The 13,037-nt window shown below is 44.7% G+C and overlaps 1 long non-coding RNA gene across 2 annotated transcripts in view; it reads left to right on the forward strand.

Moving 5' to 3' along the window:
• The window catches only part of LOC310685861, a 40,032-nt gene extending 27,973 nt beyond the window's left edge, over positions 1–12,059 (forward strand). Inside the window, exons 4-5 of one of the 2 annotated variants that reach the window (XR_014515571.1) lie at positions 3,753–3,854; positions 6,777–12,059. This is a non-coding gene — a long non-coding RNA (uncharacterized lncRNA). Of the gene's footprint in view, positions 1–3,752; positions 4,602–6,776 lie in introns of those variants that run through there. The other variant, XR_014515572.1, reaches the window with a different exon arrangement.
• Positions 12,060–13,037: the final 978 nt, after the last annotated feature.

Here is a 13,037-nt window from a genome sequence, read left to right on the forward strand (position 1 = left end):
GTTTCAGGTTAAGAACAGACCTCCAGAACAAATTAAGTTCTTAACCCAAGGTACCACTGTACATTGTGTGAAAGTGCTTCTCTGTATTAAGAAATGCTTTATGGTATAATCTGGAAACATGTGGTTATGATGGCCTTCTCTTGAAAGACTCGGGTGCATAATGGTTTTACTCCAAGTACCTCGCCACTGCAGCTTTTGATCAGGTGTGGGCCAGAGGCAGGTCACAGGGACCCCTCCATGCAGAAATGATGTCAGGGGTTGAAATGGGAAAGGAGATTGCATGGAAAAGGTGAGTGGGGCGTTTGCTTCCACACCTTTGCCCCAGGGACCACTTTCAGCTCCCAGTCTCATTTTCTGCAGCTCCCAACACCTCCTCATGCTTTCATCTCATCAGGCTTCCTTCCATCCTTCTTGTTCCTTCCCTCGTTTTTTTCCCTGGGTTTTAAAATATCTTGTTCTTTCTGACTCCACCCAACCCCACTTCATCCATTTAGTTTCAGAACAATGGGAAGTGTCAGTATTTTGACTGAGTGATTGATTGATGTTGTTTACAAAAAGTTTTTTTTTTGTCCCGCTTGCATGGCTTGGGAAAAAAGATGCTGCCTGAAAGCAAACTGCCATGTGCGTATGTGTAGCACACTGAATTCAGAAAGGAATTACTTTCCCTTGTTTTCCAGAGCAGGAGATGTATTGGTCTTGTGGTGTTTGTGTGCATAGGAGAGTAATCACACAAAACCTAAGTTGCATTGGATTGAATAAACTACAGTCGTACCTCGGTTTACGGACTTAATTCGTTCTGGAGGTCCGTTCTTAACCCCAAACTGTTCTTAACCTGAGGCGCGCTTTCACTAATGGGGCCTACCGCTGCCACCGCGACTCCAGCACACTATTTCTGTTCCCATCCTGGAGCAAAGTTCTCAACCCAAGGCACTACTTCCAGGTTAGCAGGGTTTGTAACCCAAAGTGTTTGTAACCCAAAGCATCTGTAACCCAAGGTACCACTGTAATCTGAAGTAAGGTAAAGGGACCCCTGACCATTAGGTCCAGTCATGGCCGACTCTGGGGTTGCGGTGCTCATGTCGCTTTATTGGCCGAGGGAGCCGGTGTACAGCTTCCGGGTCATGTGGCCAGCATGACTATGCCGCTTCTGGTGAACCAGAGCAGCGCACAGAAATGCCGTTTACCTTCCCTCCAGAACGGTACCTATTGATCTACTTGCACTTTGACGTGCTTTCGAACTCCGAGGTTGGCAGGAGCTGGGACTGAGCAATGGGAGTTCACCCCGTCGCGGGGATTCGAACTGCCGACCTTCTGATCAGCAAGTCCTAGGCTCTGTTGTTTAACTCACAGCGCCACCCGCATCCCTGTAATCTGAAGTAGCTATGGTGTAAATTGAAGCAAAGTGGTCTCTATTCCAGATTAGTTAAAGCAGAACACTGTAGTCTTTGGTTCCACCCACTGATTGCATGTGGTCCCAAAGGATTATCCCCAAGGGAATGCAACCCTCCAACAGAAGATAGTCTGTCCACCCCTGTACTAGTTGGTGACTGGGTCTAAGAAGCTGTGCATGCTGACTTATGAAAGGAACTGAACACCTTGACTTATAAGAGAACAGGACTGTATACTGATCAGGGTTTTAACCAGCCAATTACAAGGTGGCACAGGGGACTATTGTGGGGAAGATGATCAGCTGTGACATCTGTCCCTTCTATTAGCATAGGACATATTTCATTTAGGCCAATTACTAGCATCTGCTAAGGGCTGATTGGCACAACCCAGTAGGAAAGACTTTAGCTTGGGGACATGCTTTTCATGTAGAAAGCCTGAGATGTTCCCTGGCATTTCCAGCAAAAGGGGTCAATCAAAGTGAAAGAACTATGCCTTGAGGGAGCCCCTGCAAGTCAGAGCAGCCAACACTGGTCTAGATGTGCAAATAGGTGGGCATGTTAGGTGGGCACCATTGCCATCATAAGAGAGCAAGGGAGGTGTTCATAGTGAGTTCTGACACCTCTTTTTCTAGAAGCATTTGTTACATGCCCTTTGCAAAAAGTCCAATGGCAAGATGCAACAGAAGTACAAGCGTATCTAAACCAGCTACACTGGCTCCTGGTGGAGTATAGGATCAGGTTTAAGGTGCTGGTTTTAACCTTTAAAGCCCTATACGGCCTAGGACCCTCGTACCTACAGGACCGCCTCTCCTGGTATGTCCCACGGAGGACCTTACGATCTTCAAACAAAAACATATTGGAGGTCCCAGGCCACAGAGAGGTTAGGCTGGCCTCAACTAGAGCCAGGGCTTTTTTGGCTGTGGCTCCAATCTGGTGGAACTCTCTGTCACAAGAGACTAGGGCCCTGTGGGACTTGACATCTTTCCGCAGGGCCTGCAAGACAGAGCTGTTCTGCCAGGGCTTTGGCCAAGGCAGAGTCTGACCCCCCTCTCTCCTTCTGTAATCCTCAAAGAACTCTAGCCCAATGGTTGCCATTAATTTGATTCTGAATTGATTCTAGAATGTATTTTAATTAATTGACTGTGTGATTTTATATACGCTATTTTTACTTGTTGTTAGCCACTCTGAGCCCGGCTTTGGCTGGGGAGGGCGGGATATAAATAAAATTTATTATTATTATTTATTATAAAATCAGGGGTGGGGAACAATTGGTCCTCAGGGTGCTGCTGAACTATAGCTCCCATCAGCCTTAGGAAACATGGCCAGGTACAAGGTGAGTTGTAGTTCAGCAGCATCTGGAGGGTCAACCGTTCCGCACACCTAAAATACAGCATCTGATGCAAAAGGGGAAACTCACATTCAGCCATGGTTGAAAGCCTGGCTGAAAAGGTGCACCTTGGTGGAAGGGTGCAAAATAGACACCAACTGCACATCCAGGGACAGGGATTTAGAGCTTGGGGGCCACCACACAGAAGTCTCTTCCATATGCTGTCACATCCCTCTCCAAGGATGGAGGAACTGCTAACAGAGGCAGCTTCCAATCTTCTTAATTTTGAATTGAAATTCAGTCCTAAATATTGGATTAGAATGTTAGCATGAGGCTTATTCTAGCTGTTGGTGACCTAGACATGGGAAGCGGATACCACCCACAGCCAGTTTGGTATGTGTCGAGGACTGTGCCTCAAGGTCAAATCTAAAGTGGACATCAAAAGCCCCAGAGAAAAAGAGGGTCATGTGGATTAGCCTCCAAAATATCACCATCAGAGGAATAATCTAGCAGGCTGCTAATGACGCAGGAAAAGATTACCCTTTTTATTAATGTAAAATCAACGGAACAAAAGAAAAATCAAAGTTACAAAACGTAGGAGCAGTACAGAGGTTGTATTTTTCCAAATAAGTAGAAAGCAAATAATGTAGAAAAATAAAGGCAGAAAAACACATCATGAAAGCCACATTTCCTTACTGGATGGAGGAAAGAAAGTTTTGCATATCTGAATTTGACGTATGAGGAATGAAATGCCACCAAATGATGGAGAAACGTTCCAGGTTTTCCTTACCCTTAGAAATATGTACATTGTGAGTTGCTTTCTCTGCAATAGCCACATATTCTTGTAGTACAACAAGAGGTTTAAGTCACACAGGGCCTTCCATTTCTGGACCAAATAAGTTCTCAAAAGCCAGCATGCATGTAAGAAGCTCCTTTGATCAGAAAGTTGCTGCTTGTCCTTTTTTTCTGATGAAATTGGCTGGTACGCTTGTTTTATGGCTTTTCACATAACACTTTTGTCCATCTCTTCTCAACAGACCATCCACCATTGACACTGTTGACATGCTATATATGTCATCCAGGAGGGAAAGTGGCAACTGGACTGGAAATGGTTCCTTATTCCTGCTCTGTATACATTGGTAAGGTAAAGGACCCCTGAATGGTTAGGTCCAGTAAAAGGGACTATAGGGCGTGGCACACATCTCGCTTTTCAGACCAACATTTGTCCACAGACAGCTTTCCGGGTCATGTGACCAGCATGCCTAAATGGCTTCTGGCCAGCCTAGCAGTTCAAAAGCACACCAGTACAAGTAGATAAATAGGTACCGCTGCGGCGGGAAGGTAAATGGTGTTTCCATGCACTCCGGCTTCTGTCACGGTATTCCATTGTGCCATAAAATCATATCCTAGAGCTTTAAACAGTGTGAATGTGCCCATTGTCCCTTCCATTTAGCCAGGGCACCTGAATGGGGCTATTTGTGCTAAGCATGTGGTCTGGGGTGCACTCCATTGTTCCTCAAGACAAACAGATGCCAACAAGCATAGCGTCCACCTCTCTTTTACTCAGAGTGCATCTGATGAAATGAAGGACTTAGCCGAGTCATGCTCATTCATTTCAGTGGGTCTACTCTGAGCAAAAATTAGCCCAAATTGTCAAGAGACCGCAGCCACAACTGAAACACGACACATCCAATTTTCCTCTGGTCCTCAGCGGCTCCTGCTTGCTCCATCTCATGTGGCTGGAGAGGGGATTTTGAGAACTGAGCTCTCTAGTGTTTTTCAAGAGGAATAGATTTCTGATGGATTTTTGCTTCTCAGTAACTGAAAACATCTCAGGGCTCCCATTTACCTGTACTGTGACACTTTCCCCCCCTCCTTCCTCTGTACCAGCAGGTGGAGAGAAACAGCAACAGAGCCAGGAAAGAGTTGTTCCTTGCTAAAGTAATTGAGGGCAGCAGGTACAAGAGCCTGCGAGTGTTCAAATGTTAACAAGAATGTATGAGGAATATAGAGAACACTCCGGGAGCTACGGAAAAGAGAGGGGAGGGGAGGATGAGCTTTTTCTTCTGAGTACTTTAATATACTCCGGGAGATCTAGTGATCTATATTAAACAATTCTTTCTCAGCATTCATTAGGAAACATGACATCCTTTTTTTCCTATTTGAAAATGATTGAATTGGAGTACAGATTTGTAGCCAAGATGAAGGACTCTGTGGAGTTGATTGTAAACAGAGTTTAACAAGAACCCAGGAATTATATATCTTCGGGTGATGGTGGGGGAAAGGAGGTTTCAACAGGTCTGAGACATAATTGAAGTCGTAAAAGAGACGTATTATTATTGATCAGCGGACGCTGGTGCATTAGGGGAAATGGTGCTGCCCCACCAACCTCAGTTTGCCCCCCCAAGTGCCTTATAATTTGTATCCAATTTAGGGGGTGGCACTAGCTCTTAACCTCCTTCTCCCTAGTCTCTGTTTTATTCCTAAAGAACTCAGCAGGGTGGAAGATGGGGATAAAACTAGACTTAGGGTTCATCCATACTTCTGTTTGTTACCCTGTTTTCTCCTGGGGAAACTTGCTCTTTACCAATGAATCGGAGCAAACGTCAATCAGATTTCCCATGGGTTGATGTTTGCTCTGATTCAGTGCTAAATAGAAGGTTTTCCCGGGGAAAGTGGTGGCACAAATGGAAAACCACTTGGACCCATGCATAAAAAGCATGGGGGCAAGCAGAAAACTGCTCAGACCCACACATTCTCTGCAAGGGGAGGGGAATAGTGAATGCCAAAAAAGTGGGGAGGGTCCAGTTAGGGAAAAAGAAAAGAGTAAAAGGGAGAGGAAGTTCTGCTGAGTGATCGGCAGCCCCAACTATTGCTACCGCTCCGAAAAATAAATGCTACTGCTGCCTGCAAATGCGGCTGCAGACTTGGGAGCGATTTCCAGAGGGAAAGCAGAGCGCAAGAGGGGCCCCAAAGCATGCAGAGGGGCATATGAAACTGCCCCCCCAAGACCACTGCTCTCTAAGGCCTCCTGTGTTTATATCATCCTCTTATACTGGGAATGGGCTTAGGGGTACAGTGAAGGCTGGTCCACTCTAATGAACAGGGATTGGACCCACCAACCTCAGCCAGCTCCCACCTTCCTGCCTTATTACAAGCAGACCAGAGATGCCTCTCTTGGCTGTCAGTCCTTTCTCCTCAGGCTCAGTTTTGCCCTTGCAGAACTCAACAGGGAGGAGGGTGTGTGTGTGACAAACCTAGAACCATCTGCCTCCACCTACTGTTGGCCTCATTCTCTGTTGCACCACCAGACCCAGGAGGCACCAGCCACCTGGGTACAGTACATTTTGCATGCAATAATAATAATAATAATAATAATAATAATAATAATAATTTATTTATATTCCGCCCTCCCCAGCTGAAGCCGGGCTCAGAGCGGCTAACATCAAATGTATAACACATTAACATAAAATCAGACAATCAATTAAAGTACATCCTCAAATCAGATCAGGATCAGAATAAAATCCAATCAGATAGCAACCCGTAGATTAGGGTTGGGGACCTTAAATGCTCACCAGCCCCAACTGTTTTTGTTGAACTTATATGGGCCTGTGAGAAAAATTGGGAGGCTACTTTCATGCAAGTTCTTATGAAAGGGGAGAGGGAGTCAGACTGAACCCCGACCAAAGGCCTGGCAGAACAGCTCCGTCTTGCAGGCCCTGTGGAAAGAAAGTCCTGCAGGGCCCTAGTCTCTTGTGACAGAGCGTTCCACCAGATTGGAGCCACAGCCGAAAAAGCCCTGGCTCTAGTTGAGGCCAGCCTAACCTCTCTGTGGCCTGGGACCTTCAGGATGTTTTTATTTGAAGACCGTAAGTTCCTCTGTGGGACATACCAGGAGAGGCGGTCCCGTAGGTACGAATGCGTGCAAAGGTCCCACATTCAATTACTGGCATCTTCCCACATGAGAAGACTCCTGTCCGAAGCCCCGAAGGGCTGCTACAGATCAATGGACACGGCTGAGCAAGATAGACCAATGGCAGCTTGTTCTGTTGCTCCATCAGAAATCTTCAGAAGTCTTTTTATCATGTAGTCCAGCATCCTGATCTCACAGTGGCCAGCCAGAAGCCTGTGGGAAACCACACAACAGTACTCTCCCCTGCTGTGGTTTCCAGCAACTGGTATTCAGAAGAATGTATTATCTCTGATTGTGGAAGTTTCACCCAAATGGCCAGTTGGGGAGATATTGCAGACCTACTTTGTCCTGTGAACTGGAGGTTCCCTACCAATGTTTTCAGAAGAACATATCATTTATCCCAATGCAATGTTTGCTAAAACTTTTGCTCCACAACGAGAAGCAAAAGCCAATGAAAGGGAAAGAAATGGAGTCAAAGAGCAAAGGGAGCTTGTGCCAGGTGAGAAAAGACAAAAGGAAACCAGCAGGAGGGTTTTGCTTTCATATTACTTGCTCATCACACCTTTGACTTGAGTATTACTGAACTGAACTTACCACAGGCAACCACAGCAATAGGTTGTGCATACAGTTAGCCTAATATAAGTACGGAGTGTACTTTGAGGCTTCTTTAATTTGTTGCAATTTGTTGAATGTGCAAAACATTATTAAAATGGTTTTGAGTTCAGATATTCATTTATTTTTTAAAAAAAATGTTTCATAAAGGAAAGAGGAGCAAGAGTAGGAAAGACATTATATCAATTAACAGACTTGGTTCAAAAGGCCAGAGGCTGGGGGAAAGGGAGAAATTTGCAAAATCATTTTTTGACATGGCGGTGACGTACCGAGGCCACCACAAACTGACATTGCCAAGCATAGCAGCCTGCCATCACGGCTCAACACTTTCTTCTTCAATCCAGATTTCAAAACATTTTCCAGGATGTGATGAACAGTGATCATGGGGAACACATTGTTGGGCATTCATCACACTGAGAAATGAAAACTTTGCCATACGCACACACAAAAATGCCACATGGTAATTGTCATCGTCGTTGGCATGGACCCAAGTGGTCCCAGAGGCCAGGGATCAGAAGCCTCATGGTTGGGCATTGACTGTGGTCCTCCAGAATACTCTATCTAAGCATTGGGTCTCTGCATCTGCAGATCACACCCCTTAACAGCACTGCTCCAGGATGTCTCTGACTTCCCTTACCTGCCTAGAATGTGTCACTGAACTGCCATAATGCCTCTTGGGGTGCATTCCAACATGGGGAATATTGTGCTATCTTTCCTGATTATAATGCTAGAGCTTCTGACCCATTTTCTAATGTTCCTCTCACACTCCAGTATCTGTTGTGTTGTTGATCTAATATATCAGCACATCATGCATGCCCTCCAACATGTCCAGGGCCCGAACCAGGATGTGTGAGTTTCGGGCTGAGCTCCTGAGTGAGTCGCTTGACCCGTGTGCCATTGTAACCCCTGAAAAAGTCGTTGTTTTGGGGGTGAGATCATGGCGCCCAACATGGCTGCCATGCTCTCATGTGAAAAAACAGGATGTCACAGTTTTCCCGGGACACTTGAGGGACATGTGTCACATCGCCCCCTGGGCTGGTTGTAAGTAAGAAGGTAGACAGGCGGAGCCTGGCTGATAGCAGACTGAATCTTTTGGGACAGTGTCCCATTTGCCCTAATTGACCAGCCCCTGTTGATTTCAGTCTACCTCCTTCCAACTAAACAGTTGCACGTGTGTTTAAAAATTGAAGCTTTTGGTAAAAGGACAAGAGCGGCCTTCAAGGACTCATCAACACATATTTTGCAAGGAGCTACTTACCTGGTCTTAACTTTATTTTTTTCTTCAAAAAAATTAATCCCCAAGATTTTCTTGGAGGAAATCTAATTCTTGATAAGGCCTAGTCACTTACCAGATGAAGCTGATTTCGACTAAACGATTATCTTATGTATGATATAAGACCCTTCTAGTCTGCATTTGAGCAAGTTCATAAGCTTTCAATTATATCCCCGGGTGAATAATATAAATCTTTCTCCTGATCAAGTTCAGTGAAGAATGTATTTTTTTAAAAAAAGGATTTTGCAAACAAGGAAACTCATCACTTCAAGATTACCCTATGTCATTAGAAATATCAACTGTTTTCATTTGTTATTAAGCCAAATGTACGAACAATTTGTAACAAAGGGAGAAGAAAGTAGATGGAGAGAGAAGCTGGGGATGATTTGTTTATATTAGAAGAATCTGTCTCTTGTGCTTTCCTTTATGCATGGAAAGAATGAAAATTATTTTCACCATTTATATGCAATTATGCAGGCAGTGGTCTTTCCTCTCTCTTAAGCACTAAAATAGTGTTAATGATTTCTAAATGCTATATTACTACACTATTATCAGCCCAATGGTAATTTGAAGTGGTGGGGGAACACCCCAAACCTGCATTATGCAAAATATATCAAGTGTTTTAAAATAAATCTTCTCTGTAACATACCACAGGGACTGCTGAATCCCAGGTGGGTTAATAACATGTGAATGTGCAAGAGTTTGAGTGAACAATTATTAGAATGGAGCGCTTGGATTTTAAGGATACAAGCTGTGGACAGTGTTATGAGCTCAAAAAGCAAATGGAAAACAAAGTCCTCTGGAGCTATTGTACTGTACTCTACTGTGCTGCTGCAAATTGTGTCTTTCTGCAAACTAACTTTTCCAGACAGTGAATATATTGCAGGTTTACAAAAGTGCAATGGGTGTGGGACACACATAAGCAAATGTTTGGAAACAGACACTGGGAACAGCAAATGGCTGCTGCTGCTGGGAAGGTGCTGTGCTGGGTGAACTGAACCCATCGTAATTCGCAAGTCGCTCGATGAATTGAAAATTCAACAATATAAACTCAGAGGAAAGTTTTCTATTGTTGCAAGGTTTCAAAGTGTCTTTGAATTTTTGCGCATGTGCACCACAAAAGCACATCATGAGAAGGTAGTGTGTGTTCTTTTCGGCCCGTGAACCAAAAACAGAGTGGTCTCTCTCTCTCTCTGTGTGTGTGTGTGTGAGCACTGGTGATGTTCCTTGAGGAATGAAGATTCTCTTTAGCCATTATCACTCACATGTCTCCAGTCATTGGGGGGGGCACTAAAGAAGTGACTACTGGCTCTGCCCCTCTGTGACATTCCTCATAACCCATCTTGCAGCCTCCTATGTGTTCAAGAGGCATTTCTGCAACAGGGAGACAGCTTTACTCATCCAGGCTTGCTGCATAATGTGCAGCCATGCTAGATAGCACAGGAAGCCAAGATGACCACTGTTGGCTTCCACTGAAGATTTTCAAGCATCCCCCAGAGAGGACTGTAAAGACAGGTTGCGCCAGGAATGCAGTGGAGGCAGAGGGGCCAATGATTATGCCCTCCCCTCAAGTGATTGGAATCACATATGTCCTTATTTTCCAGGGACAGCCCTGGCTTTGCAGAAGCCACCCCAGTTTCCGATTTGATCACAGAATGTCCCACTTTTCCTCACGACATCCCTATTTTCACCGGAGAAATGTTGGAGAGTATGGAGTTATGCAACCCCTGAGCCAAGGAGATAAGTAATGATGCAACCTTTACAAGACAACTGAAGGCAGCCCTGTGTTTGGATGCTTTTTTAAAAAAAAGTTCAACATTTTATTATGTTTTTATATATTTTGGAAGTTGCCCAGAGTGGCTGGGGCAACCCAGTCCTATGGGAGGGATATAAAATCATCATCATCATCATGGAATAGGATGTCCCTATTTTCAGCGGAGAAATATTGGAAAGTATGTTATCACCTGACAGGGAATGGATAGATATGGTTTTGTTGTGAAGAAAAGTGCAATATTCTCCCAGCATGACTAGGGTAACAAGGAAACAACTGCAGGAATCCTAAGGTAGATTCAAGACAGACAAGAAGTACTTTTTCACAGAGAACAAACTAAGAAATTCACTGCTAGAATTTGTGTTGATGGCCACCAACGAGGGCTGCTTTAAAACGGGTTGAGAAAAATTCACGGAGATAAGGCAATCAACTAGTTGTGACGGCTGCAATACTACTTCCAGGATCAGAGTCAGTGTGCCTCTGAATATCAGTCAATGGGGAACAACGTGAGGAAGGAGCTAATGCATTTTTGGCCTGCTTGGCGGCTTCCGATGGGCATCTGGCTGGAGATTTTTGGGTCTTCTTAGGTTGTTGTTGTTTGGTCGTTTAGTCGTGTCCGACTCTTCGTGACCCCATGGACCAGAGCACGCCAGGCACTCCTGTCTTCCACTGCCTCCCACAGTTTGGTCAGACTCATGTTTGTAGCTTCGAGAACACTGTCCAACCATCTTGTCCTCTGTCGTCCCCTTCTCCTTGTGCCCTCCATCTTTCCCAACATCAGAGTCTTTCCCAGGGAGTCTTCTCTTCTCATGAGGTGGCCAAAGCATTGGAGCCTCAGCTTCAGGATCTGTCCTTCCAGTGAGCACTCAGGGCTGATTTCCTTAAGAATGGACTTCTTAGGTTAAGGGTCCCTTAAGTAGAAGCACAGCATGTCAACAAAGTGATTCAAGGTTTCAACTTCCAGTTTGTGGCCTGAGAGCAGAATGTGGAAGATGCTCATATCCAACTGGACACTTTCAGGATCTTGCGATAAACTATAACGGCAAATATATTTTGACAAGGAAGGAGGAAGGAAGAGCCTTTGATGAACGGAGGTAAATTAATATGCTCGCAGCTCCCTTTTGCATTGTGGTACCAGCCTCGCAAAGAAAAGAGCAAGTGAGTTGAACGAGGCCCTGTTAAATTCCCCCACTAATCTGATGAGAAGAGGGAGAGACAGACAGCGAGAGTTCACTTGGCTAATTTTCTAGCCAGAAGCTACAACAATGTTTCTATTAGGAGATATGAAAAGAGACAAAGAGATATAATAACTATAGATTGGCATTGCTGGCCAGAAGACGAGCTCACTCTGCTTCAGGGTGGGAGGCCAAGCTCCTAAGGGGGAATTTTGTGTTTTAATACATTCTTTTTTGGGCTATTTCTATCTGCACATTAGATTAACACTGAATGAAAATAAAGGTTTTTTTAAAAAGAAAGAAAGAAAACCATGGAAAATTGTCTGTTCAGTTAGCTTGCATAAAAGTGAGACAAAAATGCATTGACCTTGCATTGTCCTCCCCTCTGAGGATGTGTGAAATTCAAAATCATATTATTCGGCTCACAGAGACAGGTTTCTTCCTTTTCCCCTTTTCATCTATTGTTTATTTTGCATCTATTCTAAGGGGAATATGAGCATCTGATGATCTTCGATACAAAACTCTTGGACCTTTTACATTTTTTATATATTTCGCATGTACTCCTTAAACCAGTTGTTCTCTGCCTCTGCATTGAGTGGGCACACTAGGAAAGGATTCACTCAGACAATTAAAGACTGCTTCCCTTCAGATGTTGTTATACTACCGCTGCCATCAGCCCCATCCAGCATGGCCATTGTTTGGGGACAGTGAGAGTTGTACTCCAAAATGAATGGAAATGCAGGGTATAAATAAATGGAGAAGGAGGAGGAGGAGGAGGAGAATTAGAAGAATCCAGCTGAATAAGATCATTAGTCCTTCTGCTACAGTGTGGCCATCTAGGCACTTCCAGGAAGCCCACAAGAAGTTGGTAGACCTTCTCCAGCAACCAGTATTTGCCTTGGAGCTATTGACAGACCTTTCCTTCCATTACAGTGGTACCTCGGGTTAAGTACTTGATTCGTTCCGGAGGACTGTACTTAACCTGAAACTGTTCTTAACCTGAAGACCACTTTAGCTAGTGGGGCCTCCTGCTGCTGCCACGCCGCCGGAGCACAATTTCTGTTCTCATCCTGAAGCAAAGTTCTTAGCCTGAAGCAATATTTCTGGGTTAGCAGAGTCTGTAACCTGAAGTGTATGTAACCTGAAGCGTATGTAACCCGAGGTACCACTGTAATAATAATGATGATGATGATGATGATGTCTAATATGGCTATTGTGCTTAAGTGATTTTTTTCACAGAGAGGACAGCTCCTTGTCATGGGCACAGGGAATCCTATGCTGTAAGCCGCCTTGAGTATTGTTTTTTTAACTGTGGAAAGGTGGCATACAAATAAAAAATGATGATGATGATGATCCTAGGTACGCCTCTGACAGGGAGGAGCTGAGCCTTCCTGGGATCTATGGGATCCTGAGATGGTCCCAGTCCCTGCATCATTGCTAGACTGGTGCAGAGATTGTCCTGCCCCTGCTATGTGTGACTGAGGTGTGGATGAGTCCTTGGCACTACCACTTCTTAAAACCCTCTGGTCAGTGCCTGGGTTTTGAATTGTCCTCCAATGCTGCAATCCCAAAACACTT

The sequence above is a fragment of the Podarcis liolepis genome, assembly GCF_965112155.1.
Source record: "Podarcis liolepis genome assembly, chromosome: 1".
Lineage (NCBI taxonomy): Eukaryota > Metazoa > Chordata > Lepidosauria > Squamata > Lacertidae > Podarcis > Podarcis liolepis.